The 22723-nt window shown below is 45.4% G+C and overlaps 1 protein-coding gene across 2 annotated transcripts in view; it reads left to right on the top strand.

Annotated features, from left to right (window-relative positions):
- The first annotated feature begins 155 nt into the window (after positions 1 to 155).
- Positions 156 to 22723, top strand: part of bach2b (BTB and CNC homology 1, basic leucine zipper transcription factor 2b) — a 90634-nt gene continuing 68066 nt past the window's right edge. For both annotated transcript variants that reach the window (XM_061705149.1, XM_061705148.1), the window contains exon 1: positions 156 to 538. The gene's annotated coding sequence lies outside the window, so the exon portion shown is untranslated. The remainder of the gene's footprint in view (positions 539 to 22723) is intronic.

Genomic DNA, 22723 nt, shown 5'->3' with positions numbered 1-22723 from the left:
GCACCCTCGCGCTCTTCTCTTCCTCTCGCCATCAACGTAGTTTGTATTTCCCGCAGTCAAGCCACTTCACTCCCACTTTCCACATTCAACATGGCGGCGACGCTTACGTGAAATTCTGCGCCAAGGCGGTGCCTATGCCTATTTGATGTCCACGGCCGCGCACGCACGCGTTCCGAATTTCAGCTATGAGCGAGGGAGGCCGAGGAGGGGCGCGCTCACGGCGTTGTGAATGAACGAAGCGCGTGACGTCGGCAGACTAATGTCAACAATGCAGCGGTCGAGAGTAGGTGTTCCAGTCGAATGTAGCGAACAGCGCGAGGCTGAGCGGCGCTGGCGCAGGATCACCGCAATTGTGGACGCGCGCGCCTCTCCGCGTACTCAGAGCAGCGACAAAAGGGAGCACAATCGCGGACGTTTCTTTGTCGTCGTTCGGGGGACGAATCGAGTCGAGTTGCAGCCGCCGGAGGAGGAGTAGCGAGTCACCATGTGAACGAACTCGGATGGGGAAACGGACATTGAGAAGGAAAGGACGAAAACGGTGAGCGGCCGTGCGCTTTTCTGCCGTCTTTTGTTGCACTTCAGCCACATAATCTGCTGCGTTTCCTGTGCGTCACAATCCCCCCCCAAAAAAACAAAAAAAACGACATCGGTGTGGTGACTTTGGCTAGCGGGCATTTGGAGCCATGTTAAAAAAAAAAAAAAAAAAAAGGTCCCAAGTGGAAAAAACAACATCTACGCGCATTCGTCATCGACTGTGATGTGCTGGGTTAGCGATAGCGTGAAGATGGTGAAACTCGCGGCTGCAACTTCGAACCACATCCTGCTGTTACGTTTGGAGTCGTTCTTTGCTGTCTTTTTCTGCGTGTGCGTGGGCGACGCGAACGAACAATGACCCCCCCGGCCAGCGTCCCACGTTACAACGCGTTGTGTCGCTTTCACGAGGAGGATATTTGTGAAAATACGAATCCAGCCGCGGGGGGGGGGGGATTCTGGTCTCCACAAGGAGTGCAAATAATATCCACGCAGTCATGCACACGTACACGCCGGTGTTATTGGCTCATGTGGCCCCAATAGAACATTTGCGAAGGTCCCGAGTTCGTCCCACCCTCGACTCGCCGATGTCGTTGCGAGCAGTGACGCGGCATCCAGTGTTCGGAGTGGGCGCGACACCGAGAAAGCACAGCGTGCACCTCTTTGTCTGCTGGCTAGGCTAGGCTAGGCTAGGCTAGGCTAAGCTAAGATAAGCTAGGCTAGGCTAGGCTATCCGCCGACATCGCAGCCTCTCTCTCGTCATTTGTCTTGTCATGATACGTTCGGATACTCAAATACTTTGTACGCGTCGTATCAATGCGTAGCCCACTTTTTCGGGTGTTTTCCATTTTTTTTTAGATGAAGGTGAACGTGGCTCGACTGTTCCAACACGTGCAATGCGGAAGCACTGCAGCTGTCGTTGAACGCAACGACTCTTCTCATTTACACGCCGCCTATGCCCCCACCACGTTCGTGGTTGACGCGTATTAATCCGAAACATAAAAATAAAAAAAAAATCACAATAAATGGCTGAGTTCGACTTGAATACAACGGGATCATATCCGCTCTGTCAATGACATTAAAATATTGGGACGATTGGCATTTATTGCGTGACGTTCTGTGTTGTTTTACACAGGCGCAGGCGGTGTCGGGGAGGAACTAATTCCATGTAATGGGATTATGCAATTTAATGACAAAATCTACGCGATGGTAAGCCGTTACATTACTGGGAGAAAATGTGGAATGAAATTGCAGTTGCTTTTTGGGCACTTCAATGGTTACGATTTGAGTTACATTTGCAAAATAGCCGCAGAAGAAGCACTTAGCGCCATTCTGCTGTAGTCTCGAACATAACCTACTTTTCCAAATATGACCACAGAGCGCCACCTTGTGGTGCCATCTATTAGTTTGTCTCAGATTTTGACTTTTGAGCGGTTTCACCTTTATCATTTTTGACTTTTTTTTCAACATGGTATGGTGATTTTCCACATGCTGCGCACGTATAATGTAACAATTGTTGAAGTATGTATTTACTTTTCGTCGTGTTTTGTTATCAGTGTATTCTTTGCGGAAATAACCAATATTGGGTTAACCATGACCCGAGACCCAAGTGACGATAAGCGCTTCGGGAAATGAATGAATGAATGAATGTTTTAATCCACTTATGACAAGGAAACATCCACAGGTCCTGTTGTTGCATTCATTCAAAATGAAGAAAAGTAATCAAAATGTAATTAACTACATTACATTGAGAAAGTAATTGAAATACAAACCCCAATTCCAATGAAGTTGGGACGTTGTGTAAGACAAATAAAATGATTTCCAAATCCTTTTCTACCTATATTCAATTGAATACACTACAAAGACAAGATATTTAATGTTCAAACTGATCATTTTATTCTTTTGTTTTTGCATTTTTTTGCGGGCCTTGGTTCAGAACAGCGGCCACGGAAAAGAGACCGCAAAAGTTCTTGTCCGCTTGTTTTATGGCCAAAACTGCTTCAAGTTATGACGTCACGCAGTCGCGGACCAATTTCAGCTTCACCCAGAGACGGCGTGCGCGCCACTTTCGATAACTTTACCACTGAATGTGCTCTGGCTATTGCTAGGGATGTGTCAGCACATCCGCCATCTTGAATGGGTCAGTTTTACTTGTATCGAGCGGCGCGCACACTACCGACGCTCTGAGTTACCGAAGGTTCCGGGGTGAGGCGATCGCGTCCGGAGTGAACTTCCCAACAGTCCGTTAGAGTTTTCCCCTGCACTTGTAGATGTAGCGAAAAATTTATGAAATCATATTTGGGCCAAAAAGAATCACACAAAAGCTTTGAAATCTCAAACAAAAAAAACAAGACTGTCAAACTAAATTTCTTGAATCGCAGGTAAAAAGAATAAGACGTTTAGATGTCATCTAACTCAAGCAAAAAAAAAAAAAAATGTTATTACGTCTAATTAAAATATTTTCTGCTCGCGATGACGATATTCGCGTTTGCGCCGCCTGACTTTTTGCGTTTTCTTTTTGTCACAAACCTTTTGGGTGGGCGGGCTTCACGTCCTCATTGGCTAATTCATTTTGAATGACAGCTAATACCCCCAATATAATTTTTTTTTTTTCATGTCCCGCTGAGCAGAGCCAGCGACAAGAATGCAAGGTTCACTTTTCGATCACCTTGAGGAAGTGTAAGTATCTATCATATATGTTGTCAATGCTGTATTAGCAAGTAGTGATTTACAAAAATAAATACACAGTGACAGTTTATCAACAATTTAGCAGCTAACAACCGGTAGCTATTTTGCTAACATGAGCTACCATACGGACTCGTCCGGAGTATGTATAATATACATATGGCCATTGGCCACATGTCTTTATTATCTTACGATGACCTGAGAATTTTATTACCGACTAAAATTGAACACTAATAACCAGTACGGCTTAAAAACGGAATTGGCATAAAAGGGAAGCACCGATCCTAAATGACTTGTTGGATTTCCTGCAAGGTCTCGATTATATACGATACCTACTTTCAAAGTTAGCCAGTCTTTCTTACTCGGTGTTGACCAAAAGAAAATAATTACGGACAAATACGGTGTTTAATTTTATCCGGCAATGTCATTATAAGATGATCAAAAAAATGTGGCCGATGGCCATATAGTATACAGTACGGACAAGTCAGTATGGTGGCTAACGTTAGCAATATACAGTAGCTCATGGTTATTAGATATGTGTGTGGCAATGCGCTGCTAACGTGTTATTAGCATAATGTTACAACATCACTACTAGCATGTACAGCATTGACGACATACATGATAGATACGTGCGCTTCCTTCAGGTGATCGAAAATGGAATCTTTGCATTCTTTAGCTGGCTCCGATCGAGGTGACGCGCACAAAATCCCAAATCAAATTAGCCAATGAGGACGCATTCCTCATGAAGCCCGCCCAGCCGGAAGGTCGGTGACAAAAAGAAAAAGCAACAAGTCAGGCAGCAGCAGTGCAGAAATTGGAACGTGAGTAAAAAGTCGGGCAGCGAATTGTCATTCTAAGCAAAACATATTTTCATTGCATGGAAAAACATTAGTATTATTTTTTTGCATGAGTTAGATTATATCTCTCAATGTCTTATTGTTGGCTTGTGATTCAAGAAGTTTTGTTTGATATAATTTTCCTCGTTTGCGATCTAACAGGTTTTGTGCCATTCTTTTTGGCACCAATCTGATCCCATATAAACTGTGTGAACTGACAATGTTTTCCTGTAATGTTCCCAAGTCCACGCGGCGACACCCTTGACACGATGATGCCAATTTTGAATGCAGTGTCGTCTGAGGAATCGAAGGTCATTCAATGTCGCTGCTTACGCACACAGATTTCTCCGGCTTCTCTGACTGTTTTGGGGATATTATGGAACATAGATGATGAAATCCCGAAATTCCTCGCAATTGCAGGGTTGCGAAACATTGCTCTTAAAGCGCCGAACTATTTGCGAATAACTGAGTAAGGTGGTAAGTTGAACACTGAAACTCACCCGTTGATGACACTCAATTCAATCCCATTTTCAAACAGCTGTTGATGATTTCAAATTTCAGGCATTCATAGGAAAGACAGTCCTTATTGATGGTGGCCCAATTGAAATACACTTCTTTTTAAAGACAAACGTGCAGAACGGTCAAGACATGAACAGCGTCCAAAAAATTGTGTGCGTTGCACAATTTACATTTTACCCTTCAAATTCGGTGGGCACAATTTACATCTGTTGTCCCTCAAACTCTGTGGCTACAAGTGCATCAATTATCCTAACTACTCATGAAACCGATTACACTCTTGATTGAGTACAATTCATAATCCACTTACATACATAATCTCAAATTGCGTTTTGCTTGCCAACGAAGTTGTCGCTGTGGGTGAAGTAGACGGCTCCCTTGGGGTACCCAGAATAAAAAAATCCCACAAGAAAATATGATTTTGGTTTGTATTTGAAATGTCTACTTTTAGTTTTTCAGCAAATAGATGCGTCTACGTATTTAGGTTTCTGTCTATTCTGAATAAAACGGTGATTAGGATGGAAGTTCCATCCTGTTCCATAAAGAAGCAAATGGCTGCAGCTTTCATTCTTTCTTGTTTTTTCGGCATGAATAAATGTTTCGCCTTTTGCAATGGCCAGAAAAAGTATGAAAAAAACCCAAGATGTTCTCATCCCCTCTTATGTCAGCACAAAGGTATGTGAGACTGGGCGGCTGCCAATGTTTGATGTCGAGTGAACAGCGTTGCTGGAAGAACAGCCTTCACTTCACCCCAAGGACTGTCGCTCCCACCCTCGTTTGCCATTCTTCCCGAGCTAGTTCACCGCTGCACATTGTTTTTCTCCTGACGCATTTGATCGCGTTCCGCCATGGTCCATCGCCGTGTGGAATCTTCTTAACTGTGGCACCGTGGACCCGAGCAAGGATTTTAAACACCACAGGCAGATTTCTAAGTCGTTTATTTTCCAGTTTTTGTCTCGACAGTTTGTTGTGTCTTAAACCCAAGCAGATTCACCTGTTGAACTGACGCTTAATACTCACATAAATGAAAAAGTTCGAATAGTAGTGGAAATCGATCACATGAAGGAAGATGGGAGTTACAAAGCAGTTTAGAGAATGAAAGTCTTCTGCACAGTCTAACACAATGTTTGTAGCCGATTAGTGGAACAAACTCTTCCAACTGGACTGAGGCGTTGAAGTCTGTTTTAGCTTGCACCCACTGAGCAGGCTGTGTAGAAATGCTTGTCTTGAAATGGTTGTCAGTAGCTTTAGCAGGGACGCCAAGACTTCCCTCTCCCCAGCCACTTCATCCAGCTCCGAAGGGCGTAGTCTCTTCAGCGTGTCCTGGGTCGTCCCCGGGGTCTCCTCCCGGTGGGACGTGCCCGGAACACGTCACCAGGGAGGCGTCCGCTAGGCATCCGAATCAGATGCCCCGGCCACCTCATTTGGCTGCTCTCGATGTGAAGGAGCAGCGGCTCTACTCTGAGGTCCTCCCGGATGACCGAGCTTCTCATCCTATCTCTAAGGGAGAGACCGGACACCCTGCGGAGGAAACTCATTTCGACCGCTTGTATCCGGGATCTTGTTCTTTCGGTCACGACCCACAGCTCGTGACCGTAGGTGAGGGTAGGAATGTAGATCGACCGGTAAATTGATAGCTTTGCCTTTCGGCTTAGGTCCTTCTTTACCACAACGGACCGATACAAAGTCCGCATCACTGCAGACGTTGCACCGATCCGCCTGTCGATCTCCCTTCCCTCACTCGTGAACAAGACCCCAAGATACTTGGGGTCTTGTCAACCCCACAACATCCAGCGCCTTTAGGAACTCCGGGCGAATCTCATCCACCCCCGGGGCCTTCCCACCGAGGAACTTTTTAAGCACCTCGATGACCTCAACCTCAGACATAGGAGAGCCTCATGGGAAGGCATGTCGGTGAAATTGAAGAGGTCTTCGAAGTATTCTCCCCACCGGCTCACAACGTCCCGAGTCGAGGTCAGCAGCGCCCCATCCCCACTATACACAGTGTTGGTGGTGCACTGCTTTCCTCGCCTGAGACGCCGGATGGTGGACCAGAATTTCCTCGAAGCCGTCCGGAAGTCTTTCTCCATGGCCTCACCGAACTCCTCCCACGCCGGAGTTTTTGCTTCAGCGACCACCAAAGCCACATTCCGCTTGGCCAGCCGGTACCCATCAGCTGCCTCAGGAGTCCCACAGGCCAAAAAGGCCCGATAGGACTCCTTCTTCAGCTTGTCCGCCAACGGGTTCGGGGATTGCTGCCACGACAGGCACCGACCACCTTACGGCCACAGCTCCGGTTGGCCGCCTCAACAATGGAGGTGCGGAACGTGGTCCACTCCGACTCGATGTCCAGAGCCTCTCCCGGAACGCGAGCAAAGTTCTGTTGGAGGTGGGAGTTGAAACACCTTCTGACAGGGGATTCTGCAAGACGTTCCCAGCAGACTCACAGTACGTTTGGGCCTGCCACATCGGACATCTCCCCACACCGTCGGAGCCAACACACCACTAGGTGGTGATCAGTTGACAGCTCCGCCCCTCTCTTCACCTGAGTGTCCAAGACATGCGGCCGCAAGTCCGATGACACGACCACAAAGTCGATCATCGAACTGCGACCTAGGGTGTCCAATAGCAGAACACCTCTCGGGTTCTGATCAGGGGGGCCGTTCCTCCCAATCACGGCCTTCCAGGTCTCACTGTCATTGCCCACGTGAGCATTGAAGTTCCCCAGCAGAACGATGGAGTCCCCAGCGGGAGCGCTCTCCAGCACCCCCTCCAAGGACTCCAAAAAGGGTGGGTACACTGAACTGCTGTTTGGTGCATAGGAAATAAGCACCAAACAGCCTCCCTCCACCCGAAAGCGGAGGGAGGCTACCCTCTCGTCCACTGGGGTGAACTTCAACATACAGGCGCCGAGCCGGGGGGCAATAAGTATACCCAAACCTGCTCGGCACCAAACACCATGGGCAATGGAAGAGAGTCCAACCCCTCTCAAGAGGACTCGTACCAGAGCCAAACCTGTGTGTGGAGGCTAGTCCGACTATATCTAGTCGGAACTTCTCGACCACACACACACCAGCTCGGGCTCGTTCCCTGTCAGAGAGGTGACATTCCATGTCCCTATAGCCAGTTTCTGTAGCCGGGGATGGGATTGCCAAGGTCCCTGCCTTCGTCCACCGCCCAGCTCGCAGTGCACCCGAGCCCTACGGCCCCTCCCACAGGTGGTGAGCCCATGGGAAAGGGGACCCACGTTACCCCTTTTGGGCTGTGCCCGGCCACCAGGCGCTCTCCTTCGAGCCCCACCTCCAGGACTGGTTCCAGAGGGGGGCCCCGGTGACCCGCGTCCGGGCAAGGGAAAACTGAGTCCATTGTTTGTCGCCATCATAAGGGGTCTTTGAGCCGTGCTTTGTGTGGTCCCTCACCTAGGACCTGTTTGCCATGAGTGACCCTGCCGAGGGCATAAAGCCCCAGACAACTTAGCTCCTAGGATCATTGGGACACACAAACCCCTCCACCACGATAAGGTGACTGCTCAAGGAGGGGTAAACATCAGCCATAGATATGAAAATTTCCTTGCATTGCCCTTGATTAAACATCGACACGTAGGCACGTCTGTTCATCTGTATATCTGTGACAATAGGATTCCCAGTCTCTGCTTATTGATTGCTCCACTGCGCCAGTAAACAACAGTGGACAATTCTGGAACTAATAGACTTTGTCAACGGCGGTTTAAATGGCAACTGGAAACTGTTTTTTGACACTATCTTCTATCGATTAATTCCGAGGTCCATTAAATCCAGGGTTTGTTAAATCGAGGTTCCACTGTACTTCCAGACTGCAGACATGATCCCTGTCCCGAGACTCCAGCTTCACATTTATGCGATCCACTAGTTACAGAAGGCCCACGACAACTAATGTTCTATGAATGTTCCCCATCTGCTTTAAACTGTGCTAAGTTTACTTCAGTTGATTCCTGCATGTGTAACAATGAACATTAATGTTGTTGTAACAGTCGTTTAGGTAAACTAGTTTAAGTCGGGAGTTTTTTTTGCCCGAATACAATCATTATTCTATGATGAGAGGCGACCTCTCGGTGCAGAGAAACACTTAAGTCCAGAGCGTTTCTGAAATTTGTCAAACCAGTCCTTGCTGGCATTAAATGAGCTTACTGGGCCTACTGGGTGAGCAGCAGGCCTCGTCGATGGCCTGAGCTCTGCATCCTCCTCCTCCTTGCTGTCAGCAAAGCTTATATAAAGCTTTTTAGCTTGAGTACGGATAACGTTTGTATCCGGCGAAATGTTCTTTTTTCTGCAGTCACTAATCCGCAACGATAAAGCTTGATTCCATCCTTACGATGGTCTTGATGTCGACAGTACAACCCTTTTTTGCTTGCTTATTAAAACTTATTTCTGCTGTCGTCCTTATGTTACTTTCCTCCTCTTTAATGCAACGCACCGAAGATTCATTGATTCCGAAATGGCGCCCAGTAGCCGCGTAACGTCTACATTCCTTTATCATGTGCAGAAGTCTCACTTTTTCTGCAATAGTTCACACCTTCCTTTGTCTTTTGGGTGCGACCGCAGGTGCCCTTGTTGGCAGCACGTTTCGTCGACATTGTTGGTTATGTCTGGGAGAAAACTTGCAAACAGGAGGCACTTTAGAGTCACACTGCTAGCAATCGAACACTAATTTAAATTTAGCAACCCGAACGGGTTGCTAAATGGCACGGAGGAGATGGATTCAAATTGGTCTACAGTACCGTAGCCAATCAGGACGCAGACTACAATGCGGGTTTGTACGCTGTAAAAAACGGCATGCAAAATTGCATTGTAAAAAATCTGCGATATAGCGAGGCCGCAAAAGGTGAACCGCAAAATAGCGAGGCATTACTGTATCTTTCACTGTGTGCTGGTGTATATTTTTATAATAAAACTTCATGTGCAATATGATGTTTTATCTTCACGGGGTGCTGGACTTACTTCTGCTTCGAGTGTGTAAGAGGAAATATGCTTAAAGTCGACAGCATAATACGCGCAAGACGGTGTGTAAATGACAGACTGAAGTGGATGGGAGAATCCCTGCGTGCCTTTTCTGACTCCAAAGCTCAAGCAAGCTACCGAGTTGCCTAGTTAGGTTCCATTTCTTCTTCTTTTCCTTCTGATGATGATGGTATGGGGCTGTGTTCATGCCAACGGCATGGGTAACCTACACATCTGTGAAGGCACCATTCATGCTGAAAGGTACATACAGGTTTTGGAGAAACATATGCTGCCATCCAAGCAACATCATTTTCATGGACGCCCCGTCTTATTTCAGCAAGACAATGCCAAACCACATTCTGCACGTGTTACAACAGCGTGGGTTCGTAGTAAAAGAATGCGGGTACTAGACTGGCCTGCCTGCAGTCCAGACCTGTCTCTCATTGAAAATGTGTGGCACATTATGAAGCGTAAAAGACGACAATAGAGACCCCGGACTGCTGAACAGCTGAAGCTGTACATGAAGCAAGAATGGGAAAGAATTCCACCTACAAAGCTTCAACAATTAGTGTGCTCAGTTTATTGAATGTTGTTAAAATAAAAGGTGATGTAACACAGTGGTAAACATGACCCTGCCCAGCTTTTGGGGAGCGTGTTGCAGCCATAAAGTTCTAAGTTAATAATTATTTGGTAAAAACAATCAAGTTTATCAGTTTGAACATTAAATATCTTGTCTTTGTAGTGTATTTAATTAACTGTAGGTTGAACATGATTTGCAAATCATTGTATCCTGCTTTTATTTATGTTTAACACAACGTCCCAACTTCATTGGAATTGGGGTTGTTCAATAGTGAGGTCTTACTCTTGACCCTAAATAAGCCCTTAGAGCAAGAGGGATCGGAGGGGAGGCCTCTCCCCGCCTGTGGCGCAGTAGGTAGAGCGGGTCGCGGTCACTGGTTCGTATCCCGGGTACGACTGTCTGCATGTCAAAATGGGGCATGTGTGGGCATGGCAGCAGTCGCCCATTGGTGTGTGTGAGTGGGTGAATGTGTGAGGCTTTGTAAAGCGCTCTTGGCACTGTGATGGTGTAGATAAAGCGCTATATAAGTGCAGTCCATTTACCCACCGGTGTGTGAGGGCCCTCAGTCTTTTGTCCACATGGCAAAAAGAAAAAAATAAGTCGACACTTGCATTATATCCTTAGTTATAACCCCAAAACCAAGAAAAAGAAAAGATTCTGCGCAATCCTTGTTTGCAGTCTGCCTCTCCGCAATTCTCGCGTTTGTTTTGTTAATTTCCTCTCGAATTTTGTTAAGCCTGCTGAGTATTGTCTCTCCTAAACTCCCTCATTTCTTTCAATATGAGCTCCAAGCTTGCTTCTTCTCTCTGATCCTCGTCATTATTGGAGTGAATGGGAATATTCTCCATTATGCGAGCCGGGAGCCCTCGGCTAACTCCGTCCTGCTTCAATAACTCAATTGTGTTGACGTGGTTTTATTTTGGGAATTACAAAGACCCACTAACTTAAATCAACTTCTATTTAAAGTTTTCAATTTATTCGATGTTTGGTGGTAAAGTTTTTGAGTAGTTTTTGAGGCTGTGTTCCTACACTGCCATCGCTTTGTTCGTCCAACTGGAAGTCTCCGTTTTACCATTGCTATTCAGGATGGCGCCTAACCGTGCAGTCGCCTCGGTTACGTGCTCTCTAGTACTGTCTATGTTTATCTGTTTTTCGTTCGTCTTTGGAGACATTACGCGACTCACACAAGGGAAGACTTGCTAAACATTAGGGAGTCTACACCTGACTTTCTTTCACCAACTAGTTACTCGCCAAAGGGGCGGCCGCAGTCTACGGCGCATGGAGGTGAAGGCGACGCCACGGAGAGAAGTGAGCCAGAGTGCAGGTCAAGCTCCGTAAGAGAGGGTTCCGAATGCCGCTCGCATCGATTCACGTCGCAAATCTATGCTCCCTACCTAACAAAATGGACGAGGTTCATCTTCTCACAAAGATCAGTAAAGACTTCGGTTGTTCTGCCGCCCTGTGCGTCACGGAGACATGGCTTTGTGAACGCATCCCGGATGGGGCTGCACTGCTTCCGGGCTTTCAACAGACTGCGTCACAGAGTTATCGCGGAAAACAAAAACAGATGGTGGGATATGCTTGTATATCAATGAAAAATGGTATACCGACATTATGAAGCTCAACACACACCGCAGCCTGGACTGGAGTCGTTGTTTTTTTAACTCTAAGCCATTCTACTTGACGCGCAAGTTCGCTTCATTCATACTCGCGGGTGTCTACATTCCTCCACAAGCTAAAATGAATGCCACACTGCTGATGCTCGCTGAACAAGTAAACTAACACACAGATTCACCCCTCATTATTCTTGGGGAATTTAACAAAGCTAAACTCAACCACAAACTCCATAAATACAAGCAACACATTGACTGTCCTACCAGCGAAAACAACATTGTAGATCACTGCTATGCCACGCTAAATGACGCATACCGTGCTATCCCCCGCGCAGCTCTGGGCTCGTCTGATCACTGCTTAATTCACTTAATGCCAACATACAGGCAAAACCTTAAATGTGCAAAGCCTCTTTAAAACTTAAACTGGCAGCCTGGATGAGACACATACGGAAAAACAATGCTGTTTTAAACCAAAGAAAAAATGGGAAGGAGATGAAGAAAGAAAGAGACCTGTTCACACAGTTATCTTGTCCTTGAGAGAAAAGGGAGGTTGAAGACCGCAAGAGCAAAGTGCACTCATCAGTGAAATTAAAAATAGTTTTCTAACCCAACTCAAGTTAGTTACGTCATTGCTGTCGCATGTTGTACATCATTGCTGTCCTAGTTACCACATTTTGCATCAAACATGAAGCTACTACGTACATTTGAAAAAGGCCACACAAGAACGAAGGAGTGTTTACATTTTGAAATACAGTATAGGTTATAGTTTTTATTTTGCCATAACAAATCCCCACTTTTGATCGTCAATCAGTCAATCAAACAAAATGAAAAATTAGTAAATAAGGATATGACGTTGACAACATCCAGTTTCACACTACAATGTAGGTTTAAGAAAATCCTTCATAGACAGGATGTAATTCAGTCAAATAAAAAGGCTAGACCGAAGAACCCGAGCCAGGCTCAGTCATGTCATCCAAACGGTCAGCACGAGGAAAAAGTTTAGGAAAGCGTCGGTCACAAGTAGGAGAGGAGACTGTTACAGGGTCAATTGGGGCCACACACGAATACTGGACAGACGTAGAGGCAACCATGCACAAGAAGAGCGACACAGATAAGTGCAATACGATATAACTAAGCCTGCCAACCGAGTCCAATGAACCAGCCAGAATCAAGAAACTCGAAGGCGGTTTGGATAAGGTGCTGTGGACAGATAAAGAAGTTAATGTGCGAGGAAACCGTGATGACGAATTGGGATGTGGGGAAGGCACTACATCTGGGTTTGCAGCTGCATGAAAAAACCAACATAGAAGTGAGAGCGATTTTGAGAGCGTGTCACTTGAAGGGTGTAAAGAAACCAAACATTCATACTGTAGGAGGTGAAATTGGCAGAGGTCTCATGCAACCAAAGAAGCTCGTCAGATGTGTCACGTCTCACGAGGTACGAAATAGTGTCAACTGTCAAAGTGGGAGGGAGCATCAATACACGTTGAACACAATAATTATAGCAAGTAATGCTAAGCCACAGAGGAGGAGTTTGAAACCCCTGGGAGAAGTCATCTTCATCTTCTGTTCTTCCGCCGAGATACGAAAGTGTGTGTGTGGTGTGCGCGCGTCAGTCTAGACAACAGATGATTGGTCTGCTTTATGACCTATCGAAGTGCAATCAGTTGCCAGCACTGATTGTAGCTAAAGGTGTATGCTCACAGTGAATCCTCTTTCTTAGAGGTGATTATTCACGAGGCTGAACTTTCTGGCCATCCTTCGTAGAAGGTGAGGGAAGTGGACGAGTCGAGACCATAGGAGGTGCTGGGACCGTCTTGCAGTGTGACGCGTGAACCCACGTAGCTCTTTCAGCAACTTCCACTGCAGTCTGGGTCACAAGGAGGACTTGGAAAGGCCCCAGTTCTTTATCAGCGCGAAATCGCCGGGTTTGATGACATGCAGGGGCCCGTCGGCCGCCCTTGGGAGTTCTGGTTGGACGTCTTTTCTGAAATTGAGTAGTCGATAATGTGCAATACCTTAATAATTCGTGTGTCCATCGGCAGACCTGGCTTTGGTAGACCTGAATGAAGTGCTCTAGACATTACGAAAATTTGGGTGGAATAAAAGCTCCAGCTTTTCCTTTCGAACCCCCAAAAGCCTGTATCTGTGTCAACACGAGGGTATGTAAATAACGGGTGAAGGATTTTGAGTAGTCTGGCAATCGAAGGACTTTCTTCCGTTGGATAAAATCTGCCTCTGCATTTTTTTTTGTCCAAGGGATGCCAGTGACACGGTCAGTTATGCATAATTACTGATCCAGGATCTGCAGTAATTTGTCATGCCCAAACGTAACGTCTGTCCTATTATTCGATTTTTCGTCTGAGGTTTTGGGGTTTGAAATTTAGAAATACAATTTTTCAGACGACAGTTAAAATGTATCTTTGCTGACTGTATGCCAATATCAGCTAAGAATTTCAGTAAGTCCCCTGTGTGCCTTTATCCACCATAAACATTCTATTGTCGACAAGTATTGTACTTTGTGTAATTTGTAATATGTATACCCCATGTGGAAAGCCACCATATCATACCACGTTGACCTAATGACAAATGTGTAAAATTTAGTCTTTATCGCTTCATATGTCAACCCAAATAAGTGAATGTTCCATATAAAGAGTTCAAGATTATAGACAAATGTTTGTAGAGCAATCATCATATGTATCAATATTGGTGCTGTTTGCACAGCTTGTTGTATTCGCTCTAGGTGAATCTATAAATTCAAATTTTGTGGCCAACAATTATGTGTCAAAGATAATAATAATGCAACGTGTGATGTGTCTTGTGCTGATAACCAAACAAATAAAACATCCATCCATCCATCCATCCATTTTCTGAGCCGCTTCTCCCCACTCGGGTCGCGGGCGTGCTGGAGCCTATCCCAGCTAACATCGGGCAGGAGGCGGGGTACACCCTGAACTTGTTGCCAGCCAATCGCAGGGCACAACAAATAAAACAATCCACTGGATTTGTACTCCAGAGCAAAAAACAAGACAGAAAATAAAACAAAACCAAAACCAACAAAACAAAAAAACCATTCCAAAAACAAAAAACACTCCAGACATCACCCCTCCTTTTGATAAAGTGGTCCCACCATGCTCACTTTAGCAAAATACAAAAACAAAAAACTGATCCGATCGGCGAATTATGACATTAAAGCCGATCAGCGTAAAATGGTAATTATCGGCCGATACCGATCAGGCCGATAAAATCGGTGTGAAGTCTAGTACTGGTTAAATACTGGAAAAATACTGTCAACAGCGTCAATGCCAAGTGGATGCTGGCAGTGTTGGGGGATGGCCAGTTTAGGATCAATTGAATCGGCGTATAGTTCCTGATTAACTCTATATTTGCTGGTAGCCCAAACGCTGGGATTTGACTTGGGACTTGGGAAATGTCAAGGAAGCGGAAAAGAACATCACGCATGAAGTTCAATTTGTAAGAAGGACGCAATGCAAAGCACCTATGCGTGTTGGGAAAAATCTGTGTTCTTTAAACAAAAGAGTTAAACAAAAAGGTTCCCAATTAGTTGTGTGCCCACAGAAAAAAAGGCTTACATCCTTCTAATCGCGCTGAAGTTTTCTCCGCCAGAGTAATGTGGAACATTTTGGTTAGGGCAAGAGAGAACATCCATCCATCCATCCATTTTCTGAACCGCTTCTCCTCACTAGGGTCGCGGGCGTGCTTGAGGCTATCCCAGCTATCGTCGGGCAGGAGGCGGGGTACACCCTGAACTGGTTGACAGCCAATCGGAGGGCACATACAAACAAACAACCATTCGTACTCACATACACACCTACGGGCAATTTAGAGTTGTCAATTAACCTAACATGCATGTTTTTGGGATGTGGGAGGAAACCGGAGCGCCCGGAGAAAAGCCACGCAGGCACGGGGAGAACATGCAAACTCCACACAGGCGGGGCCGGGGATTGAACCCCGGTCCCCAGAACTGTGAGGCAGACTCTAACCAGTCGTCCACCGTGCCGTTAAGAGAGAACACACCACAAAAAAAGAAAACCATAAAATCTTCTCAAAATATCGTAATGAAATGCAGTTTGCAGCATATAACATCCATTTTAAGGATTAAATCTCGCTTTATGTTGAAAATGTTAAAATTGTAAAATGCCCCGTGATCGAAATGTTCTTTCGGTCACGACCCAGAGCTCGTGACCATAGGTGAGGGTAGGGACGTAGATCGACCGGTAAATCGAGAGCTTCGCCTTTCGGCTTAGCTCCTTCTTTACCACAACGGATCGATACAAAGTCCGCAACACTGCAGATGCCGCACCGATCCGCCTGTCGATCTCCCGTTCCATTCTTGCCTCACTCGTTAACAAGACCCCAAGATACTTGAACTCCTCCACAGGAACATGAACAAAGTTCTGTCGCAGGTGGGAGTTGAAACGCCTTCTGACGGGGGGATTCTGCCAGACGTTCCAGCAGACCCTCACACTACGTTTGGGCCTGCTACGTCGGACCGGCATCTTCCCCCACCATCGGAGCCAGCTCAACACCAGGTGGTGATCAGTTGACAGCTCCGCCCCTTTCTTCACCCGAGTGTCCAAGACATGCGGCCGCAAGTCCGATGACCACGAAGTCGATCATCAAACTCCCGAGTGCACGTCTGGACACAAAGTCCTTGATCATCTCTACAGTCTTGAGCGTGTACAGCTCCAAGTTGTGTCGGCTGCACCACAGCTCCAGCCGCTCCGCTTCCTGTCGATATGCATACTCATCACCGTCTTTGATGAGGCCGATGACATTGGTGTCATCTGCAATATTCAGGAGTTTGACAGCCGGGTGCGTCGAGGTGCAGTCGTTCGTGTAGAGAGAGAAGAGCAGCGGAGAGAGGACACAACCTTGGGGTGCCCCAATGCTGATGCTGCGTGTGGATGAAGTGGTCTGTCCCAGCCTCACCTGCTGTGTCCTGCCTGTCAGAAAGCTGTAAATCCACTGGCAGTTGGCAGGCGAGACGCTGTGTTGGAGAAGCTTGGAGGAAAGGAGTTCAGAGATGATGGTGTTGAACGCAGAGCTGAAGTCCACAAACAGGATCCTTGCGTTGTCATTGCACCGCAGATGTTTTAAAGCCAATGTTTGGGCTAATGCTAAGGTTGAAAATGGATGAGGGCGACACTCCCTCCCTTCTTAATAGGACGCGCAACAAGTGAATTCACAAAACGTCTTACGAAGACCAATCATATTAAGATTGTAGTCTCTGATACTATCATTGACTAGCAAAGGTTTTGAAGAAAGTGATCTAATATTCATTAGACTGATTTTCATTAAAGTGGGCCGATTGGTTCTATTTACCCTCAGAGTATTCAAAGTAGTAATATTAATACGATTGCGTCGTCTAGAACCTGTATTATATTTCGGGTTGCTGTGGGCGAGGCGAAGGATTAATACTGCAGGAATCTGATAGTTTTTAGAAGAGTGCTTAAAACTCATGACACAGTACTCCCTCAGTAGAAAGCATACCACTCTGCAATGCATTAGTGGGCAGTGGATCAGAATGTGTCGTATGTCGCTCTAATCTACAGATAGGACTACGTGTGTTGTTAAGAGTCCAGCATAGCGCTCGATAGCCTTAACCTTAAAGACTCCACATCTAATCTAACAAGCTTGCTAATCACCTGTGGCCCAGCATGCTACAGTGTGTACTGTCATGGAAAGCTCAAACAGTAATCTATGTTTATTGAAAGAGTGAGAGCGCCTACCCCGTAAGGGTGAAGGCCCTCCACCCTCATCAAGCAGGGAGTCCTCCAGAACGAAGGTCAATTATCTACAAACTGTAGTCCCTGTTCGCTACAGAAGCTAGCATGTTTAGAAACCCAGTTCTACCAGTATAGCGTGCAAATTGCACATAAAACTATACCCGCAACTTGAACAAAATACATCTTACCTCAAGTGTAATGTGTTTTGTGTTACTGGCGACGTGTCTTGCATCTGGAACTACACACGTGTTGCAAGGCAGTGGCGCCGGACATCAGTGATGTACGTACCAAAACGTCAAACACGTTTTTCTCCAAACTAGGGATTCCAACTTGGCGAGATTAAAATTGCTGTAAATTTGTGTTTTTTAGGTACTTCCATGTATGATATATCATTTCGAAGGTTATTAAATGTAGAATTGGAATATATGAATATCTCAATTTGCATTTTTTAGCCTATTAGCCAGAGTCACAGTCACATTGTGCTCCCGCTTCCCACCCTGCTAAATTTTTGCTTGAGGATGCTCCAAAGGTTCTCAACAGGGTTAATATCACGGAAGTATAGGGGCCGCACCATGAGCTTCTTTCCTTTTACACACATTGGAACCAATGACGGAGAGGTATTCCTTGTGTATGAGATGGTGCATTGTCATGTATGAAGATTTTGTTTCAGACAGCACAGTTTTCATTTTTGTACAATGGAGGAAAGTGGTCAGTCAGAAACTCTGCATACTTTTCAGATTGTCATTTTCACACCTTCAGGAACCCTGAAGGGTTACGACCAGCTTTTTCTTCATGAATCTGGCCTAAAACATGAATCCTGCTATGGGCGTAGAAGGAGAGGTACTCATGGTGTATCCCCAATCCTCCCCGGACCTCAACCCTGTTGAGAAGCTTTGTAGCATCCTCAAGCAAAAGACCTGCGAGGATTGGAGGCAGTTCACATCCAAACAGCAGCTCTGGGAGGCAAGTAGACTGAAAAGCATTTGGCTTTGACACAAAAAGATGAGCGTGAGACAAGAGATCAACATTGCAGCTTTTACATCTGGATCTGGATACACGGTTGAGAAGATAGGACCTTCTGCTTGAACCCACCCATTTTTCATGTGTTATAATATTACTGTATATACATATGACTGACAGGTATGTTTTGTAGCCTAGTTGTGTCCTATTACAGTGGTTATTCAAATAATAAACAGCATGCTCAGTTTCAGAGTTGGGTTTTGCCTCTACAGACCACATTTACTCTCAGTTAGAGGTGTAACCTATACGAAAACTACAGAAATGGCTATGGGTGAAAACCTTTGTCCTGAAGAAGAAAGAAACCCAAGGTGTACAAAGTAACAAATGCCAAGTGGGTAGACCAAGGAAAACAACAGCAGTTGCTAACAGAAACCTATTGAGAGGGCTAAAGAAAACCCCTCGAGCAACTGTTAGTGAAATCAGGAACAGCCTCCAAAGAACGTGTCACAACCTACTGTTGTAGACTTGGTGAACAAAAGGATGTTTATCAGATTGAGATGTAAATACAGCACCCGACAATAAAAGCTGAACTGTTGCTATGTCTCGTGTTGATCTTTTGGTGTCAAACCTAAATGTTTTCAGTCTACAGTAAGTGCCTCACTTTTTACCTTTGGAGGAGCGTGTGTAATATACAGTATATGGTGCCTTTGTCCCTTTCTGCCACTGACACTATGTGGTAGGGCACTTAATTTACAATCCCGGCAATGACAGTAACGACATATATGCATGGTTTCCTTTCTGTTATGCAACCATGTTTTTTTTATAAACTGCTTGCGTGTAGAGCTGAGTGCAAAGGAAATGTAGCTTTCCCACTGACTTCCTTTGCAGGTGCTCGTACAGCCACAGAAGTAGATTTTATACAGAACCAAATTGTACAACAAGCCTTTGGATGTGAGACAAGAAAACTAAAATCTCTTCCCCTTGTCATCACACTATTTGTTTATCAAGTCAGATCACTATTCATACATCCATATATCATTTTTGTTCTTGCTCGGGGTCGTGGAGTGAAGTAAATCTCGCTCTCTTTTTGTTGTTGCTTTTCACAGTGTCGTTTCAAATTGCCGTAGTATGAGGATACAAGTTGTCACAGTGCTTAGCTCTAGACCACGTGACGTTCTCTAATTGTGCCTGTGCGTCATGCTACGAAACCAGCTCGGCATTGATTGTTTTTTCTTGAAAGGACTGGACGTTCTCGACTTGTTGAAGGTCAAGACCCTCAAACCACTTGATGACAAAGCATAACTATGCCAATGTACCGCTGGAAGTGTGGCATGTCCACAGCTCATCCTACATTATGTTTGCTGTGTTGTTTTGTGTTATTGGAAAGGTTGACTTTTGTAACATCGTGCTAATTTCCCTTCAAGTCAATATGACATAGTAAAGTGAGTAAGTACGTATGATCATCAAGTTAACGTTCAATTATCAATGTAACTCACGACAACGCAACTTGTGGGATGCTGGATGCTTTTTTGCTTGTACTCTGATCCAGACTTTCACAGCAGTACACAAAGTACAGATAGTTAATGCGCACGTCTGTAAGAAGATTGACATGTTGCTTGGGTTTGTGTGAGTCCTCTCGGATGCGTTCATTCTGAACTGTACCAGGGTGTTTCTCCGTCTCCTACCCATGATGCATCTCCCTGCATCTCTAGGCCGGTCAAGGCAATGAAAGAGACCATTGTTCATGTCACTCTGAGGCAAGAACCCTGCACTTCTGACACAGGGTGGGAGAAACTATTCCCATTAGACCCCTGGAATGTGTTTCAATCTGTCAGAGCTGAATGAATGTGCTGCTCTCCCTTCAATGTGTTCATATTTGGCAGAGAACAATAAGACTGAAGACTGAAAGATGTCTTAATTGCTTTTGCTTCTTTATTCATGTTTCTTCTTGCAGCCCGGGAAGCAATGACTCTATCTTGAGCCAATCTAATCCACTGAGTCAAATGATATATTTTCTCACGAGTTTCTCTCTCCACGCAGTTCCACAGAAATGCAGAAAAGCACAGTGGGGGGAAAAATGATCAATCCCCTAACCACACAAGGTGGACTCATGCTCTTCGATACTTTTTCACGGAGCACGAGTCCCTGTGCGTTCTCACAACAGCACACTCTTTGCTTCAATGTGTGTGAGACTAGTTGATTGTCTCGCTTCTCAGCTTTCAGGCCACATAGGACCCTAATAGTTCTGAGCCTCCCCAATCTCGTGTCTACAAGTGCCCTATCAGTCAACTGTGAGTCTATTTTTAACCTTGCTGTACTGTATCATGTGTCAACCCTTGCCATTTTGTTCTTTTGTTTGGCTGGAAGGGATTCACTCTCAGGTAGCTGTGATGATGTGTGGCCAAACGTCTCTCTGACAAATGATCTTGCCTTTGTCTCAGGGGCGAGGTTAAGTGGGCGACTCAACTGTAAGGGCCACAGTTTGAATCCCGCTGTGGACAACATGGAAACAGTGTAACTTGTTCTTGGAGAGATGAGTCCGCTTCCTGGCTACTGTGGAGGTGCGTTTGAGCAAGGCACTGTCCCCACCCCCGAGTTCAAGCGCTGTGTTTGCACGCTCCTTTCACTCTAACATCTTCCTTACATGCCTGCGTAAATGTGATTTGGGTCTATGTGTTAAATGTGCAACCCAAAATATATACAGCAGAGTGCGAATTGAATTTCTCCTGAAGGAATTATAATGAGCATTAAAAAAAAAATGTACCTGTTGCATTTGCTAAAAAAAAAAAAAAAATAAAAAAAAAAATGCTGTTTTTATTAATTAGGTTTGATGTCCTATGTTACAACAGAGCATATTTGCTGCATCTGTCATTTGTGGTCTCTGATTGGGTCCAGATTGTTATTTTGAAGAATGTGGAAAGTCGTACAAGTCTCTTTCCTGGCTGCTCAGTACAATATGGATTAAGTGACGACAATAGTAAGAACCAGAATTGCGTGTGAATGCTGAAAATCTGAATGAAATATTATGGAACAATGTGGAACGATATTGATTGATATGGACTGATATAGACTGTGTGCCTTGCGACTGGTGTAGTCCGCCTTTCGCCTCAAGTCAGCCGGGATAGGCTCCACCACCCGCGACCCTGAACAGGATAAGCAGTATTGAGAATGGATGATATAGAATGGTGTTGAATGATATGGAATGAGCCGGCACGGTGGACGACGTTTGCGCATCTGCCTCACAGTTCTGGGGACCGGGGTTCAAATCCCCGGTCCCGCCTGTGTGGAGTTTGCATGTTCTCCCCGTGCCTGCGTGGGTTTTCTCCGGGCACTCCGGTTTCGTCCCACATCCCCAAAACATGCACGGTGGGTAGATTGAAGACTCTAAATTGCCCATAGGTGTGAATGTGAGTGCAAATGGTTGTTTGTCTGCAATTGGCTGACGACCGGTTCACGGTGTTCCCCGCCTTCCACCCGAAGATAGCTGGGATAGGCTCCAGCATGCCCGCGACCCTAGTGAGGAGAAGCGGTACAGAAAATGGATGGATGGATTTTACTGATAGGAGTAATTATTGGGAGTCGTACTGTTGTTCTACTGTCAAATAATATTTTTCAAACTTTTAATCGCAAAATGTCTTTACCATTAGGTTTCCAAAATGAAGTTTCATGGTTTTCTGAAGTTGCTAATTACATTTTGGGAATACAGGATTTTTCTCCTATTGCTCAGCTTGCCTTTTCCATGAACCCTAACAGAAATGCATCTTTGTGTCTTCAGAGTTCCTTTTTTGGTTCTTTTACGGACGGTCCTTCTCTTTACCGTTGACGCCACTGGAGAGAGCCTCATTATGTTGTTGCAATACACCGCACAATACAATCTGTGACGTGAAGTGCCAGGATGATGCAGGCGTTTTGCATTCACGCAGTAGCAGACAGCAAAATAAATGATGTTATTCCAGAGATATGAATGAATATATATGAATTCGTGAAAATGTCGGAACAAATGCATGTCTTTACCGTGATTACGATTGAAGAGAGAGAGAAGAATGTGAAGGGTTTAATGAGGAGCTCGCATCATTTATGCCCTTGTCGCCGCAGAGTTTGAAGGGCAACACATAAATTGTGCAACTCACACGATTTTTATGAAGCTATTCGTCTTACCGTAATGCACTTTTTTGTCTTTCAGTTATAAAACGAAGTATATTTCAATGGGCCACCACCAGTTGCTCTGTCAATCAGGATTGCCTTTACTATGAGTTCCTCAAATTCATATATATCA

This window comes from Phycodurus eques, chromosome 18 (genome assembly GCF_024500275.1).
Source record: "Phycodurus eques isolate BA_2022a chromosome 18, UOR_Pequ_1.1, whole genome shotgun sequence".
NCBI classification, from domain to species: domain Eukaryota; kingdom Metazoa; phylum Chordata; class Actinopteri; order Syngnathiformes; family Syngnathidae; genus Phycodurus; species Phycodurus eques.
Note: the sequence above shows the minus strand (reverse complement) of the source record. Positions and strands in the feature narration are given on the sequence as shown.